This window comes from Euprymna scolopes, chromosome 42 (genome assembly GCF_053919585.1).
Source record: "Euprymna scolopes isolate OS-2025 chromosome 42, ASM5391958v1, whole genome shotgun sequence".
Lineage (NCBI taxonomy): Eukaryota > Metazoa > Mollusca > Cephalopoda > Sepiida > Sepiolidae > Euprymna > Euprymna scolopes.
In genome coordinates this window covers 4,989,454-5,002,500 of record NC_136523.1, presented here as the reverse complement: position 1 = coordinate 5,002,500, position 13,047 = coordinate 4,989,454, and the positions used below count along the sequence as shown (strand labels likewise).

Here is a 13,047-nt window from a genome sequence, read left to right as displayed (position 1 = left end):
TTTTTTTACTTTTTTATTTAAAAATTAGTAAATTTCAATGAATAGAATAATAAATAATTTATCATTAATGTGTGTTTTTGGTTTTGTGTTGAATGAAACTTTTTTTTTTCATTACAACAATAATGAACCAATTTAAATCTTCCGGCATGCGTTTAAGGGTTACGAAATTATCAATAAATCGTTTAGTTACTAAGCCAACGTCAGTAAATAAAAAAATGTTACGTGCGCATGCATTAGCCTCAACTAGGGGGGGGGGCTAAGGGAGCGACCATTAAATAATTATGCTGGTCGCCATGGAACTCAACGCCCAAGGAGTACCTAAAGTGGCACTTATGCACTTATGTTATCGTGCTATTTTTTAAAATAGTATTTTCATGTTAAATTAAAATTTTACAATATGTTTTTCTTTTATTAGTTTGTTAAGTGAAAGTACAGATAACCCGGTCGGTTTCTAATGTGAGGAAAATCAAGCCCCCCCCCCCAAAAAAAGGGGGGTTACTCTGGATAATAACAAAACATTAAAATTGCCTCAGTCTCGAAAGATTTCTTCTCTACTGAACGAGGAAACAAACGGTGAAGTGTAGTTCACCTTCTGTTTCTCTCCCCCTCTGTCTTCTTCTCTTAATATCTCTCTCTATCCATCTCTCCCTTTCCCTCTCTCAATCTATCTTTCTCTCTATATCACCCTCTCCATCTCTCTTTGAGCCCCTTTCTCTCTCTAACTCCCTCTATCTCTCTCCTTTCCTCTGTCTCATCCCTCTCTGTTTCTAAATCTTCCCCTCTCTCTCTCTCTCTGTTTATCTATCAATCCCTTTATCTCTCTATCTCCTTCTCTTCCTCTATTTTCCTCTCACTTTCTCTTTTCTATCTATATATCTTCCTCTCTATCTGTCCATCTCTAATCCCTCATCCTATTTTGGTCTCCTAAATTAATTACAGTGAATAAGGCATTGTCAAAACATGGATAAATCCTATTTTAGTCACCTAATTTACTGACTGTGAGAATAGAAGTTATTTGGAAATTACTGCTTCCTTGAACAGCACCAGAAGTAACTGGTAAAACCTTTCTAATTAAATTGATTTTGGCAGCCATTTGGTAACAAAATGACATAGCCTTAGCCCTTGCTGCATGAGGAATACCTGCGACCTTGCTGCCAAGTAGAAGAACTATTTATTCTACTTTAAAACATTCAATTTTTCAAAAATCTCATGTTCGACATCTCCAAAACATCCAATATGGGGAAAAATATTGCAGAAATGCAAACTTATTGTTTAGGATGAATGCACAATGGTACGCAAAAAATCACTTGAGGCTCTAGGTCGATCCTTGCAAGATTTGCGTGGCAATGTCAGACCATTTGGGAATGCAGTAATATTGCTTGTAGAAGATTTCAGACAAATGTTACCTGTTATTCTTCAATCAACACCAGCAGATGAAATAAATGCTTGCCTCAAATACTCTACTTTTTTGTTCCATGTGAAGACATTTAAACTTAACTCAAAATATGCATATCCAGTTGCAGACTGTTCAATCCGCACAAAAACTTTTGCATCACTTGTGGGAAATTGGGTACGAAAAAGTGCCAGCTGATCAGAGTTAAGGGCAAAATTCTTTGACTTTTAACTTCTGTAATTTCTGTAATTTTATTTCATCAAAAGCATAGTTAGTTTAAAAGGTTTTGCAGATATTCAAATTATAGGAATTCCATTTGACTGAGTGAATGAGCTATTCTTGCATGTCAATACAAAGATGCCCATGAACTTAACGCTATTATTCAATGTAAAATTCCAAGTGAGGTAGTCAAATACAAATCCATCGACACTGTTGTGAAAGCAGATAAAGTGGTTAATTATCCAACAGCTATATTTGCTAGGGATGCCACCGCATGTATTGCAACTGAAATTTTGTGTACTAATTATCATGTTGTGAAATATAAACCAATCCAACCTTTTCAATGGCACATAGCTTGCAGTAAAAAAAAAATTAACAAACAATACCATAGAAACAACAATCTTAACAGGACCTTTCACAGATGAATATATCTTCATTCCATGCATTCCTATGATTCCACCGGATACATCATTACACTTTAGGAAATTGCACGTCTGAAACGCGCGTAAACGATTTCAATGACTTAAAAACATTATTACAATGATCCAAACATAATTCTCAATGAAAAACCAAGGCACGGAATAATAAAATAATGTTAAAAAATATACATTGTTGGTGACTACTCCCTTATTTAAATATACACCTTTCTTTAATTGGAATTTCTTAACCCATTTTATATAAATATATATATATATATATATGTATATATATATATATATATATATATATTTATATATATATATATATATATATAGTTTGTTTATTATACAAACATTATTGGGTACATATGTGCATACATGTTTGAGTGGAGTACCAATTCAAGGATAACACATCAGACCAAAAAATGAATCGGGAGTACCAATTCAGGGATAACACATCAGAACAAAAAGTGAATCAGGAGTACCAATTAAGGGATAACACATCAGACCAAAAAATGAATCGGGAGTACCAATTCAGGGATAACACATCAGACCAAAAAATGAATAGGGAGTACCAATTCAGGGATAACACATCAGACCAAAAAATGAATAGGGAGTACCAATTAAGGGATAACGCATCAGACCAAAAAATGAATCGGGAGTACCAATTCAGGGATAACACATCAGACCAAAAAATGAATCGGGAGTACCAATTCAAGGATAACACATCAGACCAAAAAATGAATCGGGAGTACCAATTCAGGGATAACACATCAGACCAAAAAATGAATCGGGAGTACCAATTCAAGGATAACACATCAGACCAAAAAAAGAATTGATATTGATTAATTTTTGGGGTCTGATGTGTTATCCTTGAATTGGTACTCCAATCAAACATGTATGCACATATGTAACCAATAATGTTTGTATAATAAACAGATTATATGCCAGCTCTGTCCTGCATTGAGCACTCTTTTATAATAACGTGAGTTTCATTGGATTTACATCTAGGAAACCAATCGATACAACCATTATATATATATATATATATATATATATATATATATATATATATATATATATATATATATATATATATATATATAGGTATTTTCAAACATTATTAGGATTTCATCAGGTTTTTAATTTGAAATCGAAAACTGCCGATTTTGCTTCTGTCAATGAAATCTAACATGGCGCCTTGAGTATTTTTTTAACTTGGTGTCAGATATCATTTGGGGGGTAGGGGTGAGGGATCTCTGATTTCCATTTTTGAAACGAATTTTTCATGTTTTTATCTTGCGGTTCTTCTCGTATTTCTCAAGTGTCTTTTTTTCTGTTTTGCAATAGTGTGTCATTTTTATCGATGTTCGATCGACTATAAAAAGCATCTAAATAAACTAAGGAGAAGAGTTTCGTTGCGTACATTACGCTTTGAGAAATGCCAAATATAATTTTTGATGGCCAATCTGCTTTAAAAGGGTCAAATTCCCGAAAACTGGATTTGCAAAAACGCAAATCTGGCATCCCTGGGCATAAGTATGAGAGTAACCTCCCTTTGATGTAGCGTCGTTTTCGAATATACTTTATAATAGTAGATGATTTCTTTGTAATGGTGTAAGCAAGGCATTCGTAGTATTTCCACCTGCAGCGGCTCTTCACTCAGAAAAAAAATAAGCGAAGCGTTTCTTAAAAAAAGGAACATTCTGAAGAAACGGTGCATAAAACAACATTATCTACAAAGAGATACTGAACTGAAGGAATAAATTAAAAATGGTTTCTTATGATCTAATTTTATTATTTGTATCGAACTATGCAGCACAATATGAACTTTTGAGTATTTATTGGTACTTATAAATTCATGTTATTTGGGTTAGTTCTATATTTAAAATATAATGGAAACTATTTTCATCGAAATGTTAATAAAATTATATTTGCTGTGTGCTGTTGTGTTTTCTGTCAAAAAAAAAACTAATTTTGTAAACTATCCAGGAAATAATCAGCGTTATCAAAACATATTTGTTGATTAAAAATATTTCTTATTTCGTGGAATTTCCACTCGCCTTGCTAGCATACATTTATATATATATATATATTACTTGTTTATTGTTATATAAACATGCTCACATCCCGCTGCTACAAATAGCCACTTGTTTCAATCAAACAACAGATATCATCAGGCAGCGACTTGACTATTCAAAGGTTCAATGAATAATGGATTTTTATTTTAGGTAGGAACTCTTTAAAAGTTGGAGTTAAAAAACAGAACTTTAATTATAAAATGTAAAGAGGGAGGGGCAATTTAAATAAAGTTAAAAGATTACAATGGAGAGAGAGTGATTGAGAAGAGAAAAAAAAAGGAATAGAGGAAGAAATAGAAAAAGAAAATAGAGAGAAATATATATATATATATATATATATATATATATATATATATATATATATATATATATATATATATATATATATATTATGGAGAAGAAAAGAAAAGATATAAATGGTTATTATAAAGAGAATAAGGACTAGAAGGAAAAGGAAAGGAAAGGAAAGAATGATGAGATCTAGTTAAAGAGAGAAAGAGAGAAAGAGAGAAAGAGAGAAAGTAGGAATTTGACAGTATATAGAAAAAGAAAAAGAAAAAGATCTGCGTGTCAACCAATTTATGAACAGTTATACAATTCAGTAATGAAACATATTATTACAAATACAAACAGAAGATACAATCCAAGCATCAGAAATGAACATGTCAAAAAAGACAGCGAATGTATCCAGCCAACATATATATCAACTCACATACGTCCACGAGTAATATCAACGCAGTTCAAACATACGTCTACAATTAATTAGGCCCTTTATGCTAAATGATATAAGTTTAAAGTTTTCGCGTTTTTAAAAAAACCCGAGTATATATATATATATATATATATATATATATATATATATATATATATATATATATATATATATATATATATACATATATATATATATATGATTCGATTTAGATAAACAAAATTACCATAAGTCGCTATAATACGTATATTCTTTCAGACTATATAGATATTATCAGGCGACAATATACCTCTGTTTTTACACGGTGCCAGCTCTTTTAATAAATATAAAAAGAGTATAAAGATAGAAAGAAAAGAAAAAATAGAAAGAAGAGAAAAAAGAGAGGAAAATGAATAGTGTGAATGGTTTCTTTTATTAAAAAAAAGGGCGCTAGTTTAATTAATGAAAGTATCTTTCGTTACTTAAATTATGTCAGAACGCCCACGTATGTTATGCGAGTGAATATGCTAACTGAATGTCAAATATAAATAGCGGAAGTGGGGGGAACAACCGTCTGCAATTCGTCTAAATAGTAACGTCCATTTGTCACTGGATATTTTATGCGCTGATTTTTTAAGATAATCCTGGTTAAATTTGATGGTAAAGATTAAGTCTGAATCAAAAATAAAGATTTAATTAAAAATGTTGATTAAAAGATTTCATGAGAAATCTAATATTTTAAGTTTCCTATAATAAGAGGTCCATCTCCTCTATAAATATTTTATATTCGTTCTCATTATGAATAAAATAGTCAAACTTCAAATAAAATGATAATAATATATATTAAAATTACATTAAAAATCTTTTTTTTAAACATGTCCGATTCATAAATTTGTTACTATAAATTTTATTAGAGTTAAGTTTAATATAATGGATAGAGAGTTAATATATTATAGGAAGTAATACTGGCGTCTAAGAGACCACTAATTAAAATTTATTTATTTCTATTTGATGCTGCTCGTAATTAACAATAATTTTATGGCTTATACATCTTTATGTCTTAAAGTTGATGTGTTGAGGTAGCTGGGTTACACTGAAAAAAAAAATAGTACGTAAAAAATAATGAATTATAGAGAGGAATTTACGTAATGGTAATATAAAGGGGAATGTTTACAATTAACTATACGCCTGACAGGACTATTTGTTTAATCGTAGGATTGATTATAAACGCCATGTATAGGGATATATATTCTTACAAAATGTTCGGTTTAATTCTCAACTTTTTAAACCTTTGGTAAGGAATAGTACTCTGTGTTGAACAGCGTTTGGGTTATGTAGAGAAATTGTAATATACCAGTGAAGGGAAAGTATTAATAGGAAATTCAGATGAGTGTATATATATTTAGGTCCGTGAATCATGTACATACATACATACATACATACATACACACACCCGCATATATATATATATATATATATGAAAAATAGATTGGAGGTGGAAGGACCTGAACGTACAACGTTTCGCCCGATTTTATGCGGGCTTTTTCAAGAGGGATGGTCATCGTCGGATTTTATACATCTTTACAATCATATATATATATATATATATATATATATATAGAGAGAGAGAGAGAGAGAGAGAGAGAGAGAGAGAGAGGGGAGGGAGAGAGAGAGAGAGAGAGGGGAGGGAGAGAGAGAGGGTGAGAGAGAGATAGAGACAGACAGACAGCCAGACAGACAGAAAATTAAAGACTGTAAAAATATGTTTTACATTAATTCATTATTCGACAGGACACTCAAAAATACATTAACTTTTTCGCGGAGTTTCAAAGATACACACACACACACACACACACACACACACACACACACACACACATATATATATGTATATATATATATATATATATAATGGGTTAAAAATTCTAATGAAAGAAAGATATATATATATACAGTTTTGAAGTATATATATATATATATATATATATAATATTAAGTAATGTGATTGATAATTTAAAATTTAAAAATCAAATTATAATTAAATTAAATTAAAAATCCGTTTCATAAGGAGGAACAACAACAAAATTAATTATCTGTACGATCGTTTCGGAAAACAATGCTTTTTATTGTGGTATACATCAAGTTATGTACAATAATTATATATAGATTTTTGATAAGCAAGATCTCCTCATCAGCAAATTTTGAAGGGTTTTTATTGAATTTAAAAGACACCATAAATAAACCTAACATTAAAAGTAAGGCAGATGAATCTGAAAAAATTGAAATAAAAGGTCTGGATTTAAAATTTATAAGAAAATTAATATGGGTTAGAGATAGAAATAAGTAGAGAAAAATATATATTTTTGAATTTATGGAGCGTGCGTTTATACCTGATTACATGAATAAGTTGACGGAGAATCTTGAGACGTACATTAGTAATCGTCATCAACTTTGGTCCGTAGTGAAGGAGTTCCTGTCCTTTTTTGACTTCTTCCGTTTTTGCAAATATTTATCTATTGGTGATCAGTTTGCTAGGCAAAATGCTTCCAAAGATAATAGTAAACACCTTGCTCTTCTGGTTCGCAGAAGATATGGGTGTGAACCCACTAATGGAAGCAAACATATTTTCAATTTTTCAAAAACTGTCCTTGCAGAAATTGAAAATAGAGTTTTGTCTAGGGGTTTAGATTTTTGTATTCCCCCTACGAGTATAAATAAATAGAGAACACGTTCTGCCTTTGAAGTTTTGTTCTCTCAACTTAGACATAATGTGCCGAATTCCCCGGGAAAAAATTGTTGGGATGAAATCTAATTTAGTTGCCTTAGCTCACCGATATAGTAACATTCCTGTCGATCATAGTGACTTTGTCTGGAACATAACGCAATTTAAGACTATGAAAGCGTTAAAATCTAATACCGATATTTATATGTGTAAACCAGACAAAGGTGCAGGAGTGGTGATTTTGGATAAATCGGACTACGTTGAGAAAATGGCAGTTATTCTCAATGATGGTTCAAAATTCCGTAAACTCGGCTCTGTCGAGTTGACGGATAATACTCGCAAGAACGAGGCTAAAATGCAAAGACGTCTACTTGCATTATTTAAAAAGAAGGTTTTTTTGCAAGGACGTCTATGACAGGATCAGGCCCTCTGGGTCACAACGTCCCAGAATGTATGGTCTCCCCAAAATCCATAAGCAAGGTGTTCCACTGAGACCTATTTTATCAATGGTTGGTTCAGCACAACATTCTTTGGCTCAGTGGCTTGTGGAAATTCTGCAACCTGAGTGCGAGTTATATACCACGCATTATATCCCAGATTCTTTTCGGTTCGTTGATTGTGTACGTGGGTTGGATTCAAATGCAGAGACGTCTTTCATGTGCTCATTTGATGTCTCTAGTCTTTTTACCAACATACCGTTGGATGAGACTATACGCATATGTACCGACGCTTTATATGATGGTCGCCTGACTGCACCACGGTTTTCTAAAGAGATTCTTATTGAACTCATTTTAATGTGTACGAAATCCGTGGAATTTAGGTTTTGTGATATTATGTACTGTCAGGTTGACGGGGTTTCAATGGGGAGTCCGTTGGCCCCAACTTTAGCGGATATTTTCGTCGGGTACTATGAATCCGTTATTTTTAATTCTACAACTAAACCCACTGCATATTTCAGATATGTTGACGACACTTTTGCTATTTTTCCTTCGCAAAGTGAAGCGTCGATATTTTTTAATAGGTTGAATTCTTTACATGGGGCTCTTAAGTTCACTATGGAAAGTGAGAAGGACAATTCGCTTCCTTTCTTGGATGTTCTTGTCGAACGCTCAGGGGGGGGGCTTTCTCACTACAATTTATAGAAAGCCGACATTTACTGGCCTATATGTGAACTGGTTGTCTTTTGTACCTAAATCACGTAAGGTCGGCTTAATTAATACTTTGGTACATAGAACCCTCATGATTTGTTCGCCTAACAGATTAGATGTTGAACTCGATAAGATCAGGGAAATATTCATCAATAATGGTTATCCTGTTGACCTTATTGATGACTGTATTTTCAAAAAGGTTGCGGATTTTAAATCCCCTAAAAAGTTTGGACCCTTGAAATGCCCGGTTTATTTGAAATTACCGTGGATTGTGGAGGGGAGTAATAGAATTTCTAAACAGATTCGAAGAAGTATTTACGACTGCTTCAATTCGGTGTCCTTGCGTTTGGTATATACTACGAGACCTGCTTTTCCGTCTTTTCGCAAGGATGGTTTGCCTTACATCCAAAATAGTAATATTGTATATCAGTTTAGATGCCAGTGCGATGCTGGTTATGTTGGGCGAACATCCTTGCACCTTTTGACTCGTATAAACCAGCATGTTCCATCGAAGATCAGACAAGGGAGGATGGGGTCTGGTGGTCTCCCTCCTTCTGCAGCCATGGACTCTGCTATTGGCCAGCATTTGGTTGACAACCCGTGCTGCTGTGCCGATAGATATAAAATAGATTGGTTCGAGGTGCTACATAGAGCGGACTCCAGAAACCATTTAAAGATTTTGGAGTCCGTCTCTATCGCGGTGCGTCAACCTTCTTTGTGCCGGCAAAAAGAAACATCAAACGCATTGTTTCTCTTTGGGGAACTTTAAATTTTTCTCCCGCTTTTTTTTTCTCCCTCGTTGTGCCAATATTTTAATCGTTTTTAAACATAAATAAATTTAATTAGTGTCCCCGTACGTTTGGCACATTTAATAAGTTCCCCATTAGAACTCTTTATTTTCGACACAATATTATTTAGGTTGCTATCGATTTTCTCCTGACGAGATGATAGCCGAAAGTGCTCTCGAGAAACTTCCGCCTATTACTTTTATATATATATATATATATATATATATATATATATATATATATATATATATATATATATATATATATATATGAAATAAAATGGAGGTGGAAGGACCTGGATACTCAACGTTTCGCCCGATTTATGCGGGCTTCTTCAAGAGGGATGGTCATTGACGAGAGAGTCGGAGGATTGAGGCTATATATAATGATGGGGGAGAGCAGTGTGTTTTCCTTATGTAAATTAGATGTCATATATACATGTATATACATTTTATGATCTCTACGATATTTTATCTTTTAGACGTAATCCACTACACTAGTTTGCTCTAATTTATTTTTTTTTCTCTCTCATAAAATGTATATACATGTATATATGACATCTAATTTACATAAGGAAAACACGCTGCTCTCCCCCATCATTATATATAGCCCCAATCCTCCGACTCTCTCGTCAATGACCATCCCTCTTGAAGAAGCCCGCATAAATCGGGCGAAACGTTGAGTATCCAGGTCCTTCCACCTCCATTTTATTTCATATCGTCGGATTTAATCCAGCTCAACAATCATATATATATATATATATATATATATATATATATATATATATATATATATATATATACATATATATATATATATATATCCATATATATATATATATATGTCCATATATATATATATATCCATATATATATATATATATATATATATCCATATATATCCATATATATATATATATATATATATATATCCATATATATATATCCATATATATATATATATCCATATATATATATATCCATATATATATATATATCCATATATATATATATATATATATCCATATATATATATATATATATATATATCCATATATATATATATCCATATATATATATATATATCCATATATATATATATCCATATATATATATATATATCCATATCCATATGTATATATATATCCATATATATATATATATATATCCATATATATATATCCATATATATATATATATCCATATATGTATATATATCCATATATATATATATATATATATATATATATATATATATATATATATATATCCATATGAAATAAAATGGAGGTGGAAGGACCTGGATACTCAACGTGTCGCCCGATTTATGCGGGCTTCTTCAAGAGGGATATATCCATATATATATATATATATATATATATACATATATATATATATACATATATATATATATATCCATATATATATATCCATATATATATATATATATATATCCATATATATCCATATATATATCCATATATATATATATATCCATATATATATATATATATATATATATATATATATATATATATATATATATAAAAGGTCCTTATTCCGCGGAGTTTCAAAGAATGCTATTCTTTCTATTCTTCTCATCAGGAACAGAAAGAAATCAGCAAATTATAATAAGCTCTACTCTCTATTGCGTATTGAGCTTTTTTTTTTATTTCGGTTGGGATTAAATTATCTAATATAAATACTCGTATTTATATTAGATTGAAGTTTACCATTCCATATATCAGGTAAACACTACATCCTTTTGATTTCATTACTTAAATATATATATATATATATATATATATATATATATATATATATATATATATATATATATATATATATATATATATATATATATATATATATATATATACGGCATAATGACGTTGACACACCGGTTCTCGTCAGATCACCGAAGTTAAGCGCAACGTTGAGCCTGGCTAATACCAGATGGGTGACCATTTGGGAATTCTAGGCGCTGTATGTGCTCTCCGCTTATCTCGGCATTGTTTCCAGTCGTCTTGTACCTCAACTTGCCACTGGTATGCAACAATGTTGACTCAGGAGAGGCGTGGTTAGAGGTTGCGCAAGTTTTGCCACACAAATTTCACGCGCAGGCACCCTTACAGTGGGTATCCATAGTCTGTCAAGACTGAAGGAAGCCTTCATATATATATATATATATATATATATATATATATATATATATATATATATATATATATATATATATATATGCGACGACATATTAAGATGCAATTCCGAATTATTGCGACTGAAGGCAGGAGATTATGATTCCAATATTTTTGATGGGATTGATAATGCATATTTTCTAGCTACTAAGAATACCAAGTGCTCTATGGTGCTGGGCTGACGAGTGAAACGAGCAGGAGGGTGCACGGTAGGCACCGCAGGTTGTCTAGTGTAAAACGAAAACAGAACCGTCCTGTGCACTTTAACGGGTCACTGCGTTTACCAAAGATACGTGACTGTTGTCGCTGCGGTGGCACGATGCTAAAGATGGATGCTGCCACCGGTTCCATCTTGTCTCTCGGTGGTTACAACGTATCTGAAAGACGCAAGGTGATCATAAGAAAGTTAGATCATAACCAAGATGGATGATGCAGACCATGAAAAGATCATAATAAATGTCGAAATGAATAAATGCGAACGTTTATGCCATCAATTCTATATCAACATCAAAACAGCTTTTGCATAGTTTGTTCTATTACACAAAGTAAAAGTTTAAAATGCCGTATACATAGTAATCTGCAAACGCCTATAAATTGCTTTGCATTTTACTAATTTGCATATTTATTTTTCAAACAGTTTCTAATAAATTAATCTCCACATTTATATAAATGCAATATTGTCTCTGCGTGTGAGTGAGTTCCTTATAGACTCCGAAACGGCTGAACAGATTTGCTTTAAAATTTACATGACTTTTGTGTTTAGGGGTGATCTTAGTTAAGTTTTGTCTCAGAATACCTCCGATAATTACTGATAATCGAAATCGTTACTTTAATTTTTCTATCATCGGTAAAGCCATTTTTCCATGTCGTTGCTTAGCAAGAATGATAGACCAACGTTTTTTTTTTTTTTTTTTTGCATGTCGTGGTCTGTAGTTTCAAACTCCGCTCGTAAATTTCTTTATTTTTTCCCACATTAACTGCAAGGAATTTTATAAAAAAAACAAACTTGAAAATTAACGTGTTTTTTTTTTGTTTTTTTTCATTACCTGGAAAGCAGTTTAGGTTCTCTACAGTGCAATGTAGAATAACATATATTTTGGACTAGGTTACTGCATGGAGGCATGTGACGCTTCCTCCCGGGCGATTTCATGGATTTCGATGACTATAAAAATATAGTGTGAAATATTTGTTAATCATCATTCAATCCCGGGCAACGTCGTATCAACCTGCTAATATTTTATATACATTTGATATATTTAGGTCGATAGCAAAATGTCTGATGTTGCCTAATGCTGAGAACAGATACTACAGTTTGAATCATTTATTTTCTGAAAAAATTGAAAAAAACTTACATCTAAAACAAATTAGGCACAAGGCCATAAAAAGTGT

At 31.9% G+C, this 13,047-nt stretch overlaps 1 pseudogene; it reads left to right on the top strand.

The window, feature by feature from the left end:
* The first annotated feature begins 11,334 nt into the window (after positions 1-11,334).
* Positions 11,335-11,453, top strand: LOC145267226 (5S ribosomal RNA; annotated as a pseudogene).
* The last annotated feature ends 1,594 nt before the right edge of the window (positions 11,454-13,047 follow it).